Below are 14,063 nucleotides of genomic sequence, written 5' to 3'. Positions count from 1 at the left end.
CTTTCCCAAAAAGATTTGATTTCTTAAATGTCACGACTCGCAGGGACTTCCTATTATTAAATGTTGCTGCCGAGTATGGAATAGAAGTGAAGGTCTCTTAGCTTTTGCAAAGGCAACCCCGTGAAACTCACTGCGGATGTTTGGGGGGCGTGAAGGGAAGGGGAGGGGGGACTTCTATTGTCCACATGGGTCCTCCTGGCGAGGATGGGATAAAAAGGCAAACGCTGTAAGGGCTGCGTCAAATAATACAGGCGCGCAGAAATTGGAGTCATCCATTAGAGATGCCGTTTGGCAGGCTTCCCGGCGGCGGTTTATTCGCAGGGCGCTGTGGCTTGGTCGTTTCAAGCGCCTGTCTAGTAAACAGGAGATCCAGCGCTTTCTTTCCGTGGCACTGTGGCTTGGTTGGTTAAAGCGCCCGTATTGTAACCCGGGCACCCGGCGGCTTCCTCATGTGGCGCTGTGGCTTAGTTGGTTAAAGTGCCTATCTAGTAAACAGGAGATCCTGAGTTCGAATCTCAGCAGTGCCTACCTTCCCTATTTTCAGCTTTTCACGCAAAATGATAAGGAGGCGTTTGACATCGAACTTGCCTTTCCCACAGCCCAAAGATAGACCCATGGCGGGATAAAGAATGTGTATTGGCTAATGGCGGGAAAAGGAGGAACTCTGCCACCACCTTCTTTAGAGGATATAGGATGGCATCAAGCCAGACAAATGAAAAGAGAGGTGACTTCCTAGTGCCCCCCTTCATCGGCCACACCATCCATCCATCTAGACGTCATTGCAGAGTTTGCCAACGGCCCTTCTTGAATGGTGATTGCGAATGTCCGTGCTCTGGGCATCCGCTGGCAGACAAAAGAGGCTCAGCAAAGCAAGTTACCAAGTGGGAAACGTCAGAAAGAATCGACGAGGATGGGATTCGAACCCATGCATGCAGAGCACAATGGATTAGCAGTCCATCGCCTTAACCACTCGGCCACCTCGTCCTGGCGGCGGCCGATTCCCAACATCCCCAAAAGAATTTTGAGGAGCCTTGGGCTGCGTTTCCACTCAACCTCGTGTAGCGTCGTTCATTGGCCCAGTGGGCCTTATCTCACCTCCTACGGTATATAATGTCTTTCTAGTGGAAAGTCTACCAGAGATAAACCCACGCCAAGGGTTTAAATGCCAAAATGTCTCTAGTCATCAATAGTTCTTACTCATGTCTGTACTTCCCTGGCATTCCTTCAATCAGTCTATTCCTTAAATATGCCGTGAAAGCAAGACAGATCTGGATGCATGCTGCGCTGGCTCAATCAGCCACGCCACCACAAATCTCTAGCCCTCCACATGCGTCCAACTGCTGTGGCATTCTGCCAATTTGTCCGTGCGGTTTCAAGCAGCGCCTTTCCCAAAAAGATTTGATTTCTTAAATGTCACGACTCGCAGGGACTTCCTATTATTAAATGTTGCTGCCGAGTATGGAATAGAAGTGAAGGTCTCTTAGCTTTTGCAAAGGCAACCCCGTGAAACTCACTGCGGATGTTTGGGGGGCGTGAAGGGAAGGGGAGGGGGGACTTCTATTGTCCACATGGGTCCTCCTGGCGAGGATGGGATAAAAAGGCAAACGCTGTAAGGGCTGCGTCAAATAATACAGGCGCGCAGAAATTGGAGTCATCCATTAGAGATGCCGTTTGGCAGGCTTCCCGGCGGCGGTTTATTCGCAGGGCGCTGTGGCTTGGTCGTTTCAAGCGCCTGTCTAGTAAACAGGAGATCCAGCGCTTTCTTTCCGTGGCACTGTGGCTTGGTTGGTTAAAGCGCCCGTATTGTAACCCGGGCACCCGGCGGCTTCCTCATGTGGCGCTGTGGCTTAGTTGGTTAAAGCGCCTGTCTAGTAAACAGGAGATCCTGAGTTCGAATCTCAGCAGTGCCTACCTTCCCTATTTTCAGCTTTTCACGCAAAATGATAAGGAGGCGTTTGACATCGAACTTGCCTTTCCCACAGCCCAAAGATAGACCCATGGCGGGATAAAGAATGTGTATTGGCTAATGGCGGGAAAAGGAGGAACTCTGCCACCACCTTCTTTAGAGGATATAGGATGGCATCAAGCCAGACAAATGAAAAGAGAGGTGACTTCCTAGTGCCCCCCTTCATCGGCCACACCATCCATCCAGACGTCATTGCAAAGTTTGCCAACGGCCCTTCTTGAATGGTGATTGCGAATGTCCGTGCTCTGGGCATCCGCTGGCAGACAAAAGAGGCTCAGCAAAGCAAGTTTCCAAGTGGGAAACGTCAGAAAGAATCGACGAGGATGGGATTCGAACCCATGCATGCAGAGCACAATGGATTAGCAGTCCATCGCCTTAACCACTCGGCCACCTCGTCCTGGCGGCGGCCGATTCCCAACATCCCCAAAAGAATTTTGAGGAGCCTTGGGCTGCGTTTCCACTCAACCTCGTGTAGCGTCGTTCATTGGCCCAGTGGGCCTTATCTCACCTCCTACGGTATATAATGTCTTTCTAGTGGAAAGTCTACCAGAGATAAACCCACGCCAAGGGTTTAAATGCCAAAATGTCTCTAGTCATCAATAGTTCTTACTCATGTCTGTACTTCCCTGGCATTCCTTCAATCAGTCTATTCCTTAAATATGCCGAGAAAGCAAGACAGATCTGGATGCATGCTGCGCTGGCTCAATCAGCCATGCCACCACAAATCTCTAGCCCTCCACATGCGTCCAACTGCTGTGGCATTCTGCCAATTTGTCCGTGCGGTTTCAAGCAGCGCCTTTCCCAAAAAGATTTGATTTCTTAAATGTCACGACTCGCAGGGACTTCCTATTATTAAATGTTGCTGCCGAGTATGGAATAGAAGTGAAGGTCTCTTAGCTTTTGCAAAGGCAACCCCGTGAAACTCACTGCGGATGTTTGGGGGGCGTGAAGGGAAGGGGAGGGGGGACTTCTATTGTCCACATGGGTCCTCCTGGCGAGGATGGGATAAAAAGGCAAACGCTGTAAGGGCTGCGTCAAATAATACAGGCGCGCAGAAATTGGAATCATCCATTAGAGATGCCGTTTGGCAGGCTTCCCGGCGGCGGTTTATTCGCAGGGCGCTGTGGCTTGGTCGTTTCAAGCGCCTGTCTAGTAAACAGGAGATCCAGCGCTTTCTTTCCGTGGCACTGTGGCTTGGTTGGTTAAAGCGCCCGTATTGTAACCCGGGCACCCGGCGGCTTCCTCATGTGGCGCTGTGGCTTAGTTGGTTAAAGCGCCTGTCTAGTAAACAGGAGATCCTGAGTTCGAATCTCAGCAGTGCCTACCTTCCCTATTTTCAGCTTTTCACGCAAAATGATAAGGAGGCGTTTGACATCGAACTTGCCTTTCCCACAGCCCAAAGATAGACCCATGGCGGGATAAAGAATGTGTATTGGCTAATGGCGGGAAAAGGAGGAACTCTGCCACCACCTTCTTTAGAGGATATAGGATGGCATCAAGCCAGACAAATGAAAAGAGAGGTGACTTCCTAGTGCCCCCCTTCATCGGCCACACCATCTATCCAGACGTCATTGCAGAGTTTGCCAACGGCCCTTCTTGAATGGTGATTGCGAATGTCCGTGCTCTGGGCATCCGCTGGCAGACAAAAGAGGCTCAGCAAAGCAAGTTTCCAAGTGGGAAACGTCAGAAAGAATCGACGAGGATGGGATTCGAACTCATGCATGCAGAGCACAATGGATTAGCAGTCCATCGCCTTAACCACTCGGCCACCTCGTCCTGGCGGCGGCCGATTCCCAACATCCCCAAAAGAATTTTGAGGAGCCTTGGGCTGCGTTTCCACTCAACCTCGTGTAGCGTCGTTCATTGGCCCAGTGGGCCTTATCTCACCTCCTACGGTATATAATGTCTTTCTAGTGGAAAGTCTACCAGAGATAAACCCACGCCAAGGGTTTAAATGCCAAAATGTCTCTAGTCATCAATAGTTCTTACTCATGTCTGTACTTCCCTGGCATTCCTTCAATCAGTCTATTCCTTAAATATGCCGTGAAAGCAAGACAGATCTCGATGCATGCTGCGCTGGCTCAATCAGCCACGCCACCACAAATCTCTAGCCCTCCACATGCGTCCAACTGCTGTGGCATTCTGCCAATTTGTCCGTGCGGTTTCAAGCAGCGCCTTTCCCAAAAAGATTTGATTTCTTAAATGTCACGACTCGCAGGGACTTCCTATTATTAAATGTTGCTGCCGAGTATGGAATAGAAGTGAAGGTCTCTTAGCTTTTGCAAAGGCAACCCCGTGAAACTCACTGCGGATGTTTGGGGGGCGTGAAGGGAAGGGGAGGGGGGACTTCTATTGTCCACATGGGTCCTCCTGGCGAGGATGGGATAAAAAGGCAAACGCTGTAAGGGCTGCGTCAAATAATACAGGCGCGCAGAAATTGGAGTCATCCATTAGAGATGCCGTTTGGCAGGCTTCCCGGCGGCGGTTTATTCGCAGGGCGTTGTGGCTTGGTCGTTTCAAGCGCCTGTCTAGTAAACAGGAGACCCAGCGCTTTCTTTCCTTGGCACTGTGGCTTGGTTGGTTGAAGCGCCCGTATTGTAACCCGGGCACCCGGCGGCTTTCCCATGTGGCGCTGTGGCTTAGTTGGTTAAAGCGCCTGTCTAGTAAACAGGAGATCATGAGTTCAAATCTCAGCAGTGCCTACTTTCCCTATTTTCAGCTTTTCAGGCAAAATGATAAGGAGGCGTTTGACATCGAACTTGCCTTTCCCACAGCCCAAAGATAGACCCATGGCGGGATATAGAATGCGTATTGGCTAATGGCGGGAAAAGGAGGAACTCTGCCACCACCTTCTTTAGAGGATATAGGATGGCATCAAGCCAGACAAATGAAAAGAGAGGTGACTTCCTAGTGCCCCCCTTCATCGGCCACAACATCCATCCAGACGTCATTGCAGAGTTTGCCAACGGCCCTTCTTGAATGGTGATTGCGAATGTCCGTGCTCTGGGCATCCGCTGGCAGACAAAAGAGGCTCAGCAAAGCAAGTTTCCAAGTGGGAAACGTCAGAAAGAATCGACGAGGATGGGATTCGAACCCATGCATGCAGAGCACAATGGATTAGCAGTCCATCGCCTTAACCACTCGGCCACCTCGTCCTGGCGGCAGCCGATTCCCAACATCCCCAAAAGAATTTTGAGGAGCCTTGGGCTGCGTTTTCACTCAACCTCGTGTAGCGTCGTTCATTGGCCCAGTGGGCCTTATCTCACCTCCTACGGTATATAATGTCTTTCTAGTGGAAAGTCTACCAGAGATAAACCCACGCCAAGGGTTTAAATGCCAAAATGTCTCTAGTCATCAATAGTTCTTACTCATGTCTGTACTTCCCTGGCATTCCTTCAATCAGTCTATTCCTTAAATATGCCGTGAAAGCAAGACAGATCTGGATGCATGCTGCGCTGGCTCAATCAGCCACGCCACCACAAATCTCTAGCCCTCCACATGCGTCCAACTGCTGTGGCATTCTGCCAATTTGTCCGTGCGGTTTCAAGCAGCGCTTTTCTGAAAAAGATTTGATTTCTTAAATGTCACGACTCGCAGGGACTTCCTATTATTAAATGTTGCTGCCGAGTATGGAATAGAAGTGAAGGTCTCTTAGCTTCTGCAAAGGCAACCCCGTGAAACTCACTGAGGATGTTTGGGGGGCGTGAAGGGAAGGGGAGGGGGGACTTCTATTGTCCACATGGGTCCTCCTGGCGAGGATGGGATAAAAAGGCAAACGCTGTAAGGGCTGCGTCAAATAATACAGGCGCGCAGAAATTGGAGTCATCCATTAGAGATGCCGTTTGGCAGGCTTCCCGGCGGCGGTTTATTCGCAGGGCGCTGTGGCTTGGTCGTTTCAAGTGCCTGTCTAGTAAACAGGAGATCCAGCACTTTCTTTCCGTGGCACTGTGGCTTGGTTGGTTAAAGCGCCCGTATTGTAACCCGGGCACCCGGCGGCTTCATCATGTGGCGCTGTGGCTTAGTTGGTTAAAGCGCCTGTCTAGTAAACAGGAGATCCTGAGTTCGAATCTCAGCAGTGCCTACCTTCCCTATTTTCAGCTTTTCACGCAAAATGATAAGGAGGCGTTTGACATCGAACTTGCCTTTCCCACAGCCCAAAGATAGACCCATGGCGGGATAAAGAATGTGTATTGGCTAATGGCGGGAAAAGGAGGAACTCTGCCACCACCTTCTTTAGAGGATATAGGATGGCATCAAGCCAGACAAATGAAAAGAGAGGTGACTTCCTAGTGCCCCCCTTCATCGGCCACACCATCCATCCAGACGTCATTGCAGAGTTTGCCAACGGCCCTTCTTGAATGGTGATTGCGAATGTCCGTGCTCTGGGCATCCGCTGGCAGACAAAAGAGGCTCAGCAAAGCAAGTTTCCAAGTGGGAAACGTCAGAAAGAATCGACGAGGATGGGATTCGAACCCATGCATGCAGAGCACAATGGATTAGCAGTCCATCGCCTTAACCACTCGGCCACCTCGTCCTGGCGGCGGCCGATTCCCAACATCCCCAAAAGAATTTTGAGGAGCCTTGGGCTGCGTTTCCACTCAACCTCGTGTAGCGTCGTTTATTGGCCCAGTGGGCCTTATCTCACCTCCTACGGTATATAATGTCTTTCTAGTGGAAAGTCTACCAGAGATAAACCCACGCCAAGGGTTTAAATGCCAAAATGTCTCTAGTCATCAATAGTTCTTACTCATGTCTGTACTTCCCTGGCATTCCTTCAATCAGTCTATTCCTTAAATATGCCGTGAAAGCAAGACAGATCTGGATGCATGCTGCGCTGGCTCAATCAGCCACGCCACCACAAATCTCTAGCCCTCCACATGCGTCCAACTGCTGTGGCATTCTGCCAATTTGTCCGTGCGGTTTCAAGCAGCGCCTTTCCCAAAAAGATTTGATTTCTTAAATGTCACGACTCGCAGGGACTTCCTATTATTAAATGTTGCTGCCGAGTATGGAATAGAAGTGAAGGTCTCTTAGCTTTTGCAAAGGCAACCCCGTGAAACTCACTGCGGATGTTTGGGGGACGTGAAGGGAAGGGGAGGGGGGACTTCTATTGTCCACATGGGTCCTCCTGGCGAGGATGGGATAAAAAGGCAAATGCTGTAAGGGCTGCGTCAAATAATACAGGCGCGCAGAAATTGGAGTCATCCATTAGAGATGCCGTTTGGCAGGCTTCCCGGCGGCGGTTTATTCGCAGGGCGCTGTGGCTTGGTCGTTTCAAGCGCCTGTCTAGTAAACAGGAGATCCAGCGCTTTCTTTCCGTGGCACTGTGGCTTGGTTGGTTAAAGCGCCCGTATTGTAACCCGGGCACCCGGCGGCTTCCTCATGTGGCGCTGTGACTTAGTTGGTTAAAGCGCCTGTCTAGTAAACAGGAGATCCTGAGTTCGAATCTCAGCAGTGCCTACCTTCCCTATTTTCAGCTTTTCACGCAAAATGATAAGGAGGCGTTTGACATCGAACTTGCCTTTCCCACAGCCCAAAGATAGACCCATGGCGGGATAAAGAATGTGTATTGGCTAATGGCGGGAAAAGGAGGAACTCTGCCACCACCTTCTTTAGAGGATATAGGATGGCATCAAGCCAGACAAATGAAAAGAGAGGTGACTTCCTAGTGCCCCCCTTCATCGGCCACACCATCCATCCATCTAGACGTCATTGCAGAGTTTGCCAACGGCCCTTCTTGAATGGTGATTGCGAATGTCCGTGCTCTGGGCATCCGCTGGCAGACAAAAGAGGCTCAGCAAAGCAAGTTACCAAGTGGGAAACGTCAGAAAGAATCGACGAGGATGGGATTCGAACCCATGCATGCAGAGCACAATGGATTAGCAGTCCATCGCCTTAACCACTCGGCCACCTCGTCCTGGCGGCGGCCGATTCCCAACATCCCCAAAAGAATTTTGAGGAGCCTTGGGCTGCGTTTCCACTCAACCTCGTGTAGCGTCGTTCATTGGCCCAGGGGGCCTTATCTCACCTCCTACGGTATATAATGTCTTTCTAGTGGAAAGTCTACCAGAGATAAACCCACGCCAAGGGTTTAAATGCCAAAATGTCTCTAGTCATCAATAGTTCTTACTCATGTCTGTACTTCCCTGGCATTCCTTCAATCAGTCTATTCCTTAAATATGCCGTGAATGCAAGACAGATCTGGATGCATGCTGCGCTGGCTCAATCAGCCACGCCACCACAAATCTCTAGCCCTCCACATGCGTCCAACTGCTGTGGCATTCTGCCAATTTGTCCGTGCGGTTTCAAGCAGCGCCTTTCCCAAAAAGATTTGATTTCTTAAATGTCACGACTCGCAGGGACTTCCTATTATTAAATGTTGCTGCCGAGTATGGAATAGAAGTGAAGGTCTCTTAGCTTTTGCAAAGGCAACCCCGTGAAACTCACTGCGGATGTTTGGGGGGCGTGAAGGGAAGGGGAGGGGGGACTTCTATTGTCCACATGGGTCCTCCTGGCGAGGATGGGATAAAAAGGCAAACGCTGTAAAGGCTGCGTCAAATAATACAGGCGCGCAGAAATTGGAGTCATCCATTAGAGATGCCGTTTGGCAGGCTTCCCGGCGGCGGTTTATTCGCAGGGCGCTGTGGCTTGGTCGTTTCAAGCGCCTGTCTAGTAAACAGGAGATCCAGCGCTTTCTTTCCGTGGCACTGTGGCTTGGTTGGTTAAAGCGCCCGTATTGTAACCCGGGCACCCGGCGGCTTCCTCATGTGGCGCTGTGGCTTAGTTGGTTAAAGCGCCTATGTAGTAAACAGGAGATCCTGAGTTCGAATCTCAGCAGTGCCTACCTTCCCTATTTTCAGCTTTTCACGCAAAATGATAAGGAGGCGTTTGACATCGAACTTGCCTTTCCCACAGCCCAAAGATAGACCCATGGCGGGATAAAGAATGTGTATTGGCTAATGGCGGGAAAAGGAGGAACTCTGCCACCACCTTCTTTAGAGGATATAGGATGGCATCAAGCCAGACAAATGAAAAGAGAGGTGACTTCCTAGTGCCCCCCTTCATCGGCCACACCATCCATCCATCTAGACGTCATTGCAGAGTTTGCCAACGGCCCTTCTTGAATGGTGATTGCGAATGTCCGTGCTCTGGGCATCCGCTGGCAGACAAAAGAGGCTCAGCAAAGCAAGTTACCAAGTGGGAAACGTCAGAAAGAATCGACGAGGATGGGATTCGAACCCATGCATGCAGAGCACAATGGATTAGCAGTCCATCGCCTTAACCACTCGGCCACCTCGTCCTGGCGGCGGCCAATTCCCAACATCCCCAAAAGAATTTTGAGGAGCCTTGGGCTGCGTTTCCACTCAACCTCGTGTAGCGTCGTTCATTGGCCCAGTGGGCCTTATCTCACCTCCTACGGTATATAATGTCTTTCTAGTGGAAATTCTACCAGAGATAAACCCACGCCAAGGGTTTAAATGCCAAAATGTCTCTAGTCATCAATAGTTCTTACTCATGTCTGTACTTCCCTGGCATTCCTTCAATCAGTCTATTCCTTAAATATGCCGTGAAAGCAAGACAGATCTGGATGCATGCTGCGCTGGCTCAATCAGCCACGCCACCACAAATCTCTAGCCCTCCACATGCGTCCAACTGCTGTGGCATTCTGCCAATTTGTCCGTGCGGTTTCAAGCAGCGCCTTTCTCAAAAAGATTTGATTTCTTAAATGTCACGACTCGCAGGGACTTCCTATTATTAAATGTTGCTGCCGAGTATGGAATAGAAGTGAAGGTCTCTTAGCTTTTGCAAAGGCAACCCCGTGAAACTCACTGCGGATGTTTGGGGGGCGTGAAGGGAAGGGGAGGGGGGACTTCTATTGTCCACATGGGTCCTCCTGGCGAGGATGGGATAAAAAGGCAAACGCTGTAAGGGCTGCGTCAAATAATACAGGCGCGCAGAAATTGGAGTCATCCATTAGAGATGCCGTTTGGCAGGCTTTCCGGCGGCGGTTTATTCGCAGGGCGCTGTGGCTTGGTCGTTTCAAGCGCCTGTCTAGTAAACAGGAGATCCAGCGCTTTCTTTCCGTGGCACTGTGGCTTGGTTGGTTAAAGCGCCCGTATTGTAACCCGGGCACCCGGCGGCTTCCTCATGTGGCGCTGTGGCTTAGTTGGTTAAAGCGCCTGTCTAGTAAACAGGAGATCCTGAGTTCGAATCTCAGCAGTGCCTCCCTTCCCTATTTTCAGCTTTTCACGCAAAATGATAAGGAGGCGTTTGACATCGAACTTGCCTTTCCCACAGCCCAAAGATAGACCCATGGCGGGATAAAGAATGTGTATTGGCTAATGGCGGGAAAAGGAGGAACTCTGCCACCACCTTCTTTAGAGGATATAGGATGGCATCAAGCCAGACAAATGAAAAGAGAGGTGACTTCCTAGTGCCCCCCTTCATCGGCCACACCATCCATCCATCTAGACGTCATTGCAGAGTTTGCCAACGGCCCTTCTTGAATGGTGATTGCGAATGTCCGTGCTCTGGGCATCCGCTGGCAGACAAAAGAGGCTCAGCAAAGCAAGTTTCCAAGCGGGAAACGTCAGAAAGAATCGACGAGGATGGGATTCGAACCCATGCATGCAGAGCACAATGGATTAGCAGTCCATCGCCTTAACCACTCGGCCACCTCGTCATGGCGGCGGCCGATTCCCAACATCCCCAAAAGAATTTTGAGGAGCCTTGGGCTGCGTTTCCACTCAACCTCGTGTAGCGTCGTTCATTGGCCCAGTGGGCCTTATCTCACCTCCTACGGTATATAATGTCTTTCTAGTGGAAAGTCTACCAGAGATAAACCCACGCCAAGGGTTTAAATGCCAAAATGTCTCTAGTCATCAATAGTTCTTACTCATGTCTGTACTTCCCTGGCATTCCTTCAATCAGTCTATTCCTTAAATATGCCGTGAAAGCAAGACAGATCTGGATGCATGCTGCGCTGGCTCAATCAGCCACGCCACCACAAATCTCTAGCCCTCCACATGCGTCCAACTGCTGTGGCATTCTGCCAATTTATCCGTGCGGTTTCAAGCAGCGCCTTTCCCAAAAAGATTTGATTTCTTAAATGTCACGACTCGCAGGGACTTCCTATTATTAAATGTTGCTGCCGAGTATGGAATAGAAGTGAAGGTCTCTTAGCTTTTGCAAAGGCAACCCCGTGAAACTCACTGCGGATGTTTGGGGGGCGTGAAGGGAAGGGGAGGGGGGACTTCTATTGTCCACATGGGTCCTCCTGGCGAGGATGGGATAAAAAGGCAAACGCTGTAAGGGCTGTGTCAAATAATACAGGCGCGCAGAAATTGGAGTCATCCATTAGAGATGCCGTTTGGCAGGCTTCCCGGCGGCGGTTTATTCGCAGGGCGCTGTGGCTTGGTCGTTTCAAGCGCCTGTCTAGTAAACAGGAGATCCAGCGCTTTCTTTCCGTGGCACTGTGGCTTAGTTGGTTAAAGCGCCCGTATTGTAACCCGGGCACCCGGTGGCTTCCTCATGTGGCGCTGTGGCTTAGTTGGTTAAAGCGCCTGTCTAGTAAACAGGAGATCCTGAGTTCGAATCTCAGCAGTGCCTACCTTCCCTATTTTCAGCTTTTCACGCAAAATGATAAGGAGGCGTTTGACATCGAACTTGCCTTTCCCACAGCCCAAAGATAGACCCATGGCGGGATAAAGAATGTGTATTGGCTAATGGCGGGAAAAGGAGGAACTCTGCCACCACCTTCTTTAGAGGATATAGGATGGCATCAAGCCAGAAAAATGAAAAGAGAGGTGACTTCCTAGTGCCCCCCTTCATCGGCCACAACATCCATCCAGACGTCATTGCAGAGTTTGCCAACGGCCCTTCTTGAATGGTGATTGCGAATGTCCGTGCTCTGGGCATCCGCTGGCAGACAAAAGAGGCTCAGCAAAGCAAGTTTCCAAGTGGGAAACGTCAGAAAGAATCGACGAGGATGGGATTCGAACCCATGCATGCAGAGCACAATGGATTAGCAGTCCATCGCCTTAACCACTCGGCCACCTCGTCCTGGCGGCGGCCGATTCCCAACATCCCCAAAAGAATTTTGAGGAGCCTTGGGCTGCGTTTCCACTCAACCTCGTGTAGCGTCGTTCATTGGCCCAGTGGGCCTTATCTCACCTCCTACGGTATATAATGTCTTTCTAGTGGAAAGTCTACCAGAGATAAACCCACGCCAAGGGTTTAAATGCCAAAATGTCTCTAGTCATCAATAGTTCTTACTCATGTCTGTACTTCCCTGGCATTCCTTCAATCAGTCTATTCCTTAAATATGCCGTGAAAGCAAGACAGATCTGGATGCATGCTGCGCTGGCTCAATCAGCCACGCCACCACAAATCTCTAGCCCTCCACATGCGTCCAACTGCTGTGGCATTCTGCCAATTTGTCCGTGCGGTTTCAAGCAGCGCCTTTCCCAAAAAGATTTGATTTCTTAAATGTCACGACTCGCAGGGACTTCCTATTATTAAATGTTGCTGCCGAGTATGGAATAGAAGTGAAGGTCTCTTAGCTTTTGCAAAGGCAACCCCGTGAAACTCACTGCGGATGTTTGGGGGGCGTGAAGGGAAGGGGAGGGGGGACTTCTATTGTCCACATGGGTCCTCCTGGCGAGGATGGGATAAAAAGGCAAACGCTGTAAGGGCTGCGTCAAATAATACAGGCGCGCAGAAATTGGAGTCATCCATTAGAGATGCCGTTTGGCAGGCTTCCCGGCGGCGGTTTATTCGCAGGGCGCTGTGGCTTGGTCGTTTCAAGCGCCTGTCTAGTAAACAGGAGATCCAGCGCTTTCTTTCCGTGGCACTGTGGCTTGGTTGGTTAAAGCGCCCGTATTGTAACCCGGGCACCCGGCGGCTTCCTCATGTGGCGCTGTGGCTTAGTTGGTTAAAGCGCCTATCTAGTAAACAGGAGATCCTGAGTTCGAATCTCAGCAGTGCCTACCTTCCCTATTTTCAGCTTTTCACGCAAAATGATAAGGAGGCGTTTGACATCGAACTTGCCTTTCCCACAGCCCAAAGATAGACCCATGGCGGGATAAAGAATGTGTATTGGCTAATGGCGGGAAAAGGAGGAACTCTGCCACCACCTTCTTTAGAGGATATAGGATGGCATCAAGCCAGACAAATGAAAAGAGAGGTGACTTCCTAGTGCCCCCCTTCATCGGCCACACCATCCATCCATCTAGACGTCATTGCAGAGTTTGCCAACGGCCCTTCTTGAATGGTGATTGCGAATGTCCGTGCTCTGGGCATCCGCTGGCAGACAAAAGAGGCTCAGCAAAGCAAGTTACCAAGTGGGAAACGTCAGAAAGAATCGACGAGGATGGGATTCGAACCCATGCATGCAGAGCACAATGGATTAGCAGTCCATCGCCTTAACCACTCGGCCACCTCGTCCTGGCGGCGGCCGATTCCCAACATCCCCAAAAGAATTTTGAGGAGCCTTGGGCTGCGTTTCCACTCAACCTCGTGTAGCGTCGTTCATTGGCCCAGTGGGCCTTATCTCACCTCCTACGGTATATAATGTCTTTCTAGTGGAAATTCTACCAGAGATAAACCCACGCCAAGGGTTTAAATGCCAAAATGTCTCTAGTCATCAATAGTTCTTACTCATGTCTGTACTTCCCTGGCATTCCTTCAATCAGTCTATTCCTTAAATATGCCGTGAAAGCAAGACAGATCTGGATGCATGCTGCGCTGGCTCAATCAGCCACGCCACCACAAATCTCTAGCCCTCCACATGCGTCTAACTGCTGTGGCATTCTGCCAATTTGTCCGTGCGGTTTCAAGCAGCGCCTTTCTCAAAAAGATTTGATTTCTTAAATGTCACGACTCGCAGGGACTTCCTATTATTAAATGTTGCTGCCGAGTATGGAATAGAAGTGAAGGTCTCTTAGCTTTTGCAAAGGCAACCCCGTGAAACTCACTGCGGATGTTTGGGGGGCGTGAAGGGAAGGGGAGGGGGGACTTCTATTGTCCACATGGGTCCTCCTGGCGAGGATGGGATAAAAAGGCAAACGCTGTAAGGGCTGCGTCAAATAATACAGGC

The 14,063-nt window shown here is 50.4% G+C and overlaps 17 non-coding genes across 17 annotated transcripts; 7 read left to right on the top strand and 10 right to left on the bottom strand.

Annotated features, from left to right (window-relative positions):
* Nucleotides 1-902: 902 nt before the first annotated feature.
* TRNAS-GCU (transfer RNA serine (anticodon GCU)) lies at nucleotides 903-984 on the bottom strand. The gene has a single exon. It is a non-coding gene; the product is annotated as a tRNA-Ser (tRNA).
* Nucleotides 985-1,836: 852 nt separating this feature from the next.
* Nucleotides 1,837-1,910, top strand: TRNAT-AGU (transfer RNA threonine (anticodon AGU)). The gene has a single exon. It is a non-coding gene; the product is annotated as a tRNA-Thr (tRNA).
* Nucleotides 1,911-2,281: 371 nt separating this feature from the next.
* Nucleotides 2,282-2,363, bottom strand: TRNAS-GCU (transfer RNA serine (anticodon GCU)). Its single transcript has one exon. It is a non-coding gene; the product is annotated as a tRNA-Ser (tRNA).
* An 852-nt stretch (nucleotides 2,364-3,215) lies between these two features.
* Nucleotides 3,216-3,289, top strand: TRNAT-AGU (transfer RNA threonine (anticodon AGU)). The gene has a single exon. It is a non-coding gene; the product is annotated as a tRNA-Thr (tRNA).
* Nucleotides 3,290-3,660: 371 nt separating this feature from the next.
* Nucleotides 3,661-3,742, bottom strand: TRNAS-GCU (transfer RNA serine (anticodon GCU)). Its single transcript has one exon. It is a non-coding gene; the product is annotated as a tRNA-Ser (tRNA).
* An 852-nt stretch (nucleotides 3,743-4,594) lies between these two features.
* Nucleotides 4,595-4,668, top strand: TRNAT-AGU (transfer RNA threonine (anticodon AGU)). Its single transcript has one exon. It is a non-coding gene; the product is annotated as a tRNA-Thr (tRNA).
* A 371-nt stretch (nucleotides 4,669-5,039) lies between these two features.
* TRNAS-GCU (transfer RNA serine (anticodon GCU)) lies at nucleotides 5,040-5,121 on the bottom strand. Its single transcript has one exon. It is a non-coding gene; the product is annotated as a tRNA-Ser (tRNA).
* An 852-nt stretch (nucleotides 5,122-5,973) lies between these two features.
* Nucleotides 5,974-6,047, top strand: TRNAT-AGU (transfer RNA threonine (anticodon AGU)). The gene has a single exon. It is a non-coding gene; the product is annotated as a tRNA-Thr (tRNA).
* A 371-nt stretch (nucleotides 6,048-6,418) lies between these two features.
* TRNAS-GCU (transfer RNA serine (anticodon GCU)) lies at nucleotides 6,419-6,500 on the bottom strand. The gene has a single exon. It is a non-coding gene; the product is annotated as a tRNA-Ser (tRNA).
* Nucleotides 6,501-7,801: 1,301 nt separating this feature from the next.
* Nucleotides 7,802-7,883, bottom strand: TRNAS-GCU (transfer RNA serine (anticodon GCU)). The gene has a single exon. It is a non-coding gene; the product is annotated as a tRNA-Ser (tRNA).
* A 1,301-nt stretch (nucleotides 7,884-9,184) lies between these two features.
* Nucleotides 9,185-9,266, bottom strand: TRNAS-GCU (transfer RNA serine (anticodon GCU)). Its single transcript has one exon. It is a non-coding gene; the product is annotated as a tRNA-Ser (tRNA).
* Nucleotides 9,267-10,118: 852 nt separating this feature from the next.
* Nucleotides 10,119-10,192, top strand: TRNAT-AGU (transfer RNA threonine (anticodon AGU)). The gene has a single exon. It is a non-coding gene; the product is annotated as a tRNA-Thr (tRNA).
* A 375-nt stretch (nucleotides 10,193-10,567) lies between these two features.
* Nucleotides 10,568-10,649, bottom strand: TRNAS-GCU (transfer RNA serine (anticodon GCU)). The gene has a single exon. It is a non-coding gene; the product is annotated as a tRNA-Ser (tRNA).
* Nucleotides 10,650-11,501: 852 nt separating this feature from the next.
* Nucleotides 11,502-11,575, top strand: TRNAT-AGU (transfer RNA threonine (anticodon AGU)). The gene has a single exon. It is a non-coding gene; the product is annotated as a tRNA-Thr (tRNA).
* Nucleotides 11,576-11,946: 371 nt separating this feature from the next.
* Nucleotides 11,947-12,028, bottom strand: TRNAS-GCU (transfer RNA serine (anticodon GCU)). The gene has a single exon. It is a non-coding gene; the product is annotated as a tRNA-Ser (tRNA).
* An 852-nt stretch (nucleotides 12,029-12,880) lies between these two features.
* Nucleotides 12,881-12,954, top strand: TRNAT-AGU (transfer RNA threonine (anticodon AGU)). The gene has a single exon. It is a non-coding gene; the product is annotated as a tRNA-Thr (tRNA).
* A 375-nt stretch (nucleotides 12,955-13,329) lies between these two features.
* On the bottom strand, nucleotides 13,330-13,411 carry TRNAS-GCU (transfer RNA serine (anticodon GCU)). The gene has a single exon. It is a non-coding gene; the product is annotated as a tRNA-Ser (tRNA).
* Between the last annotated feature and the right edge of the window lie 652 nt (nucleotides 13,412-14,063).

Source organism: Leptodactylus fuscus, chromosome 7, assembly GCF_031893055.1.
Source record: "Leptodactylus fuscus isolate aLepFus1 chromosome 7, aLepFus1.hap2, whole genome shotgun sequence".
Taxonomy (NCBI): Eukaryota; Metazoa; Chordata; class Amphibia; order Anura; family Leptodactylidae; genus Leptodactylus; species Leptodactylus fuscus.
This window is presented reverse-complemented; position numbering and strand designations above follow the sequence as displayed.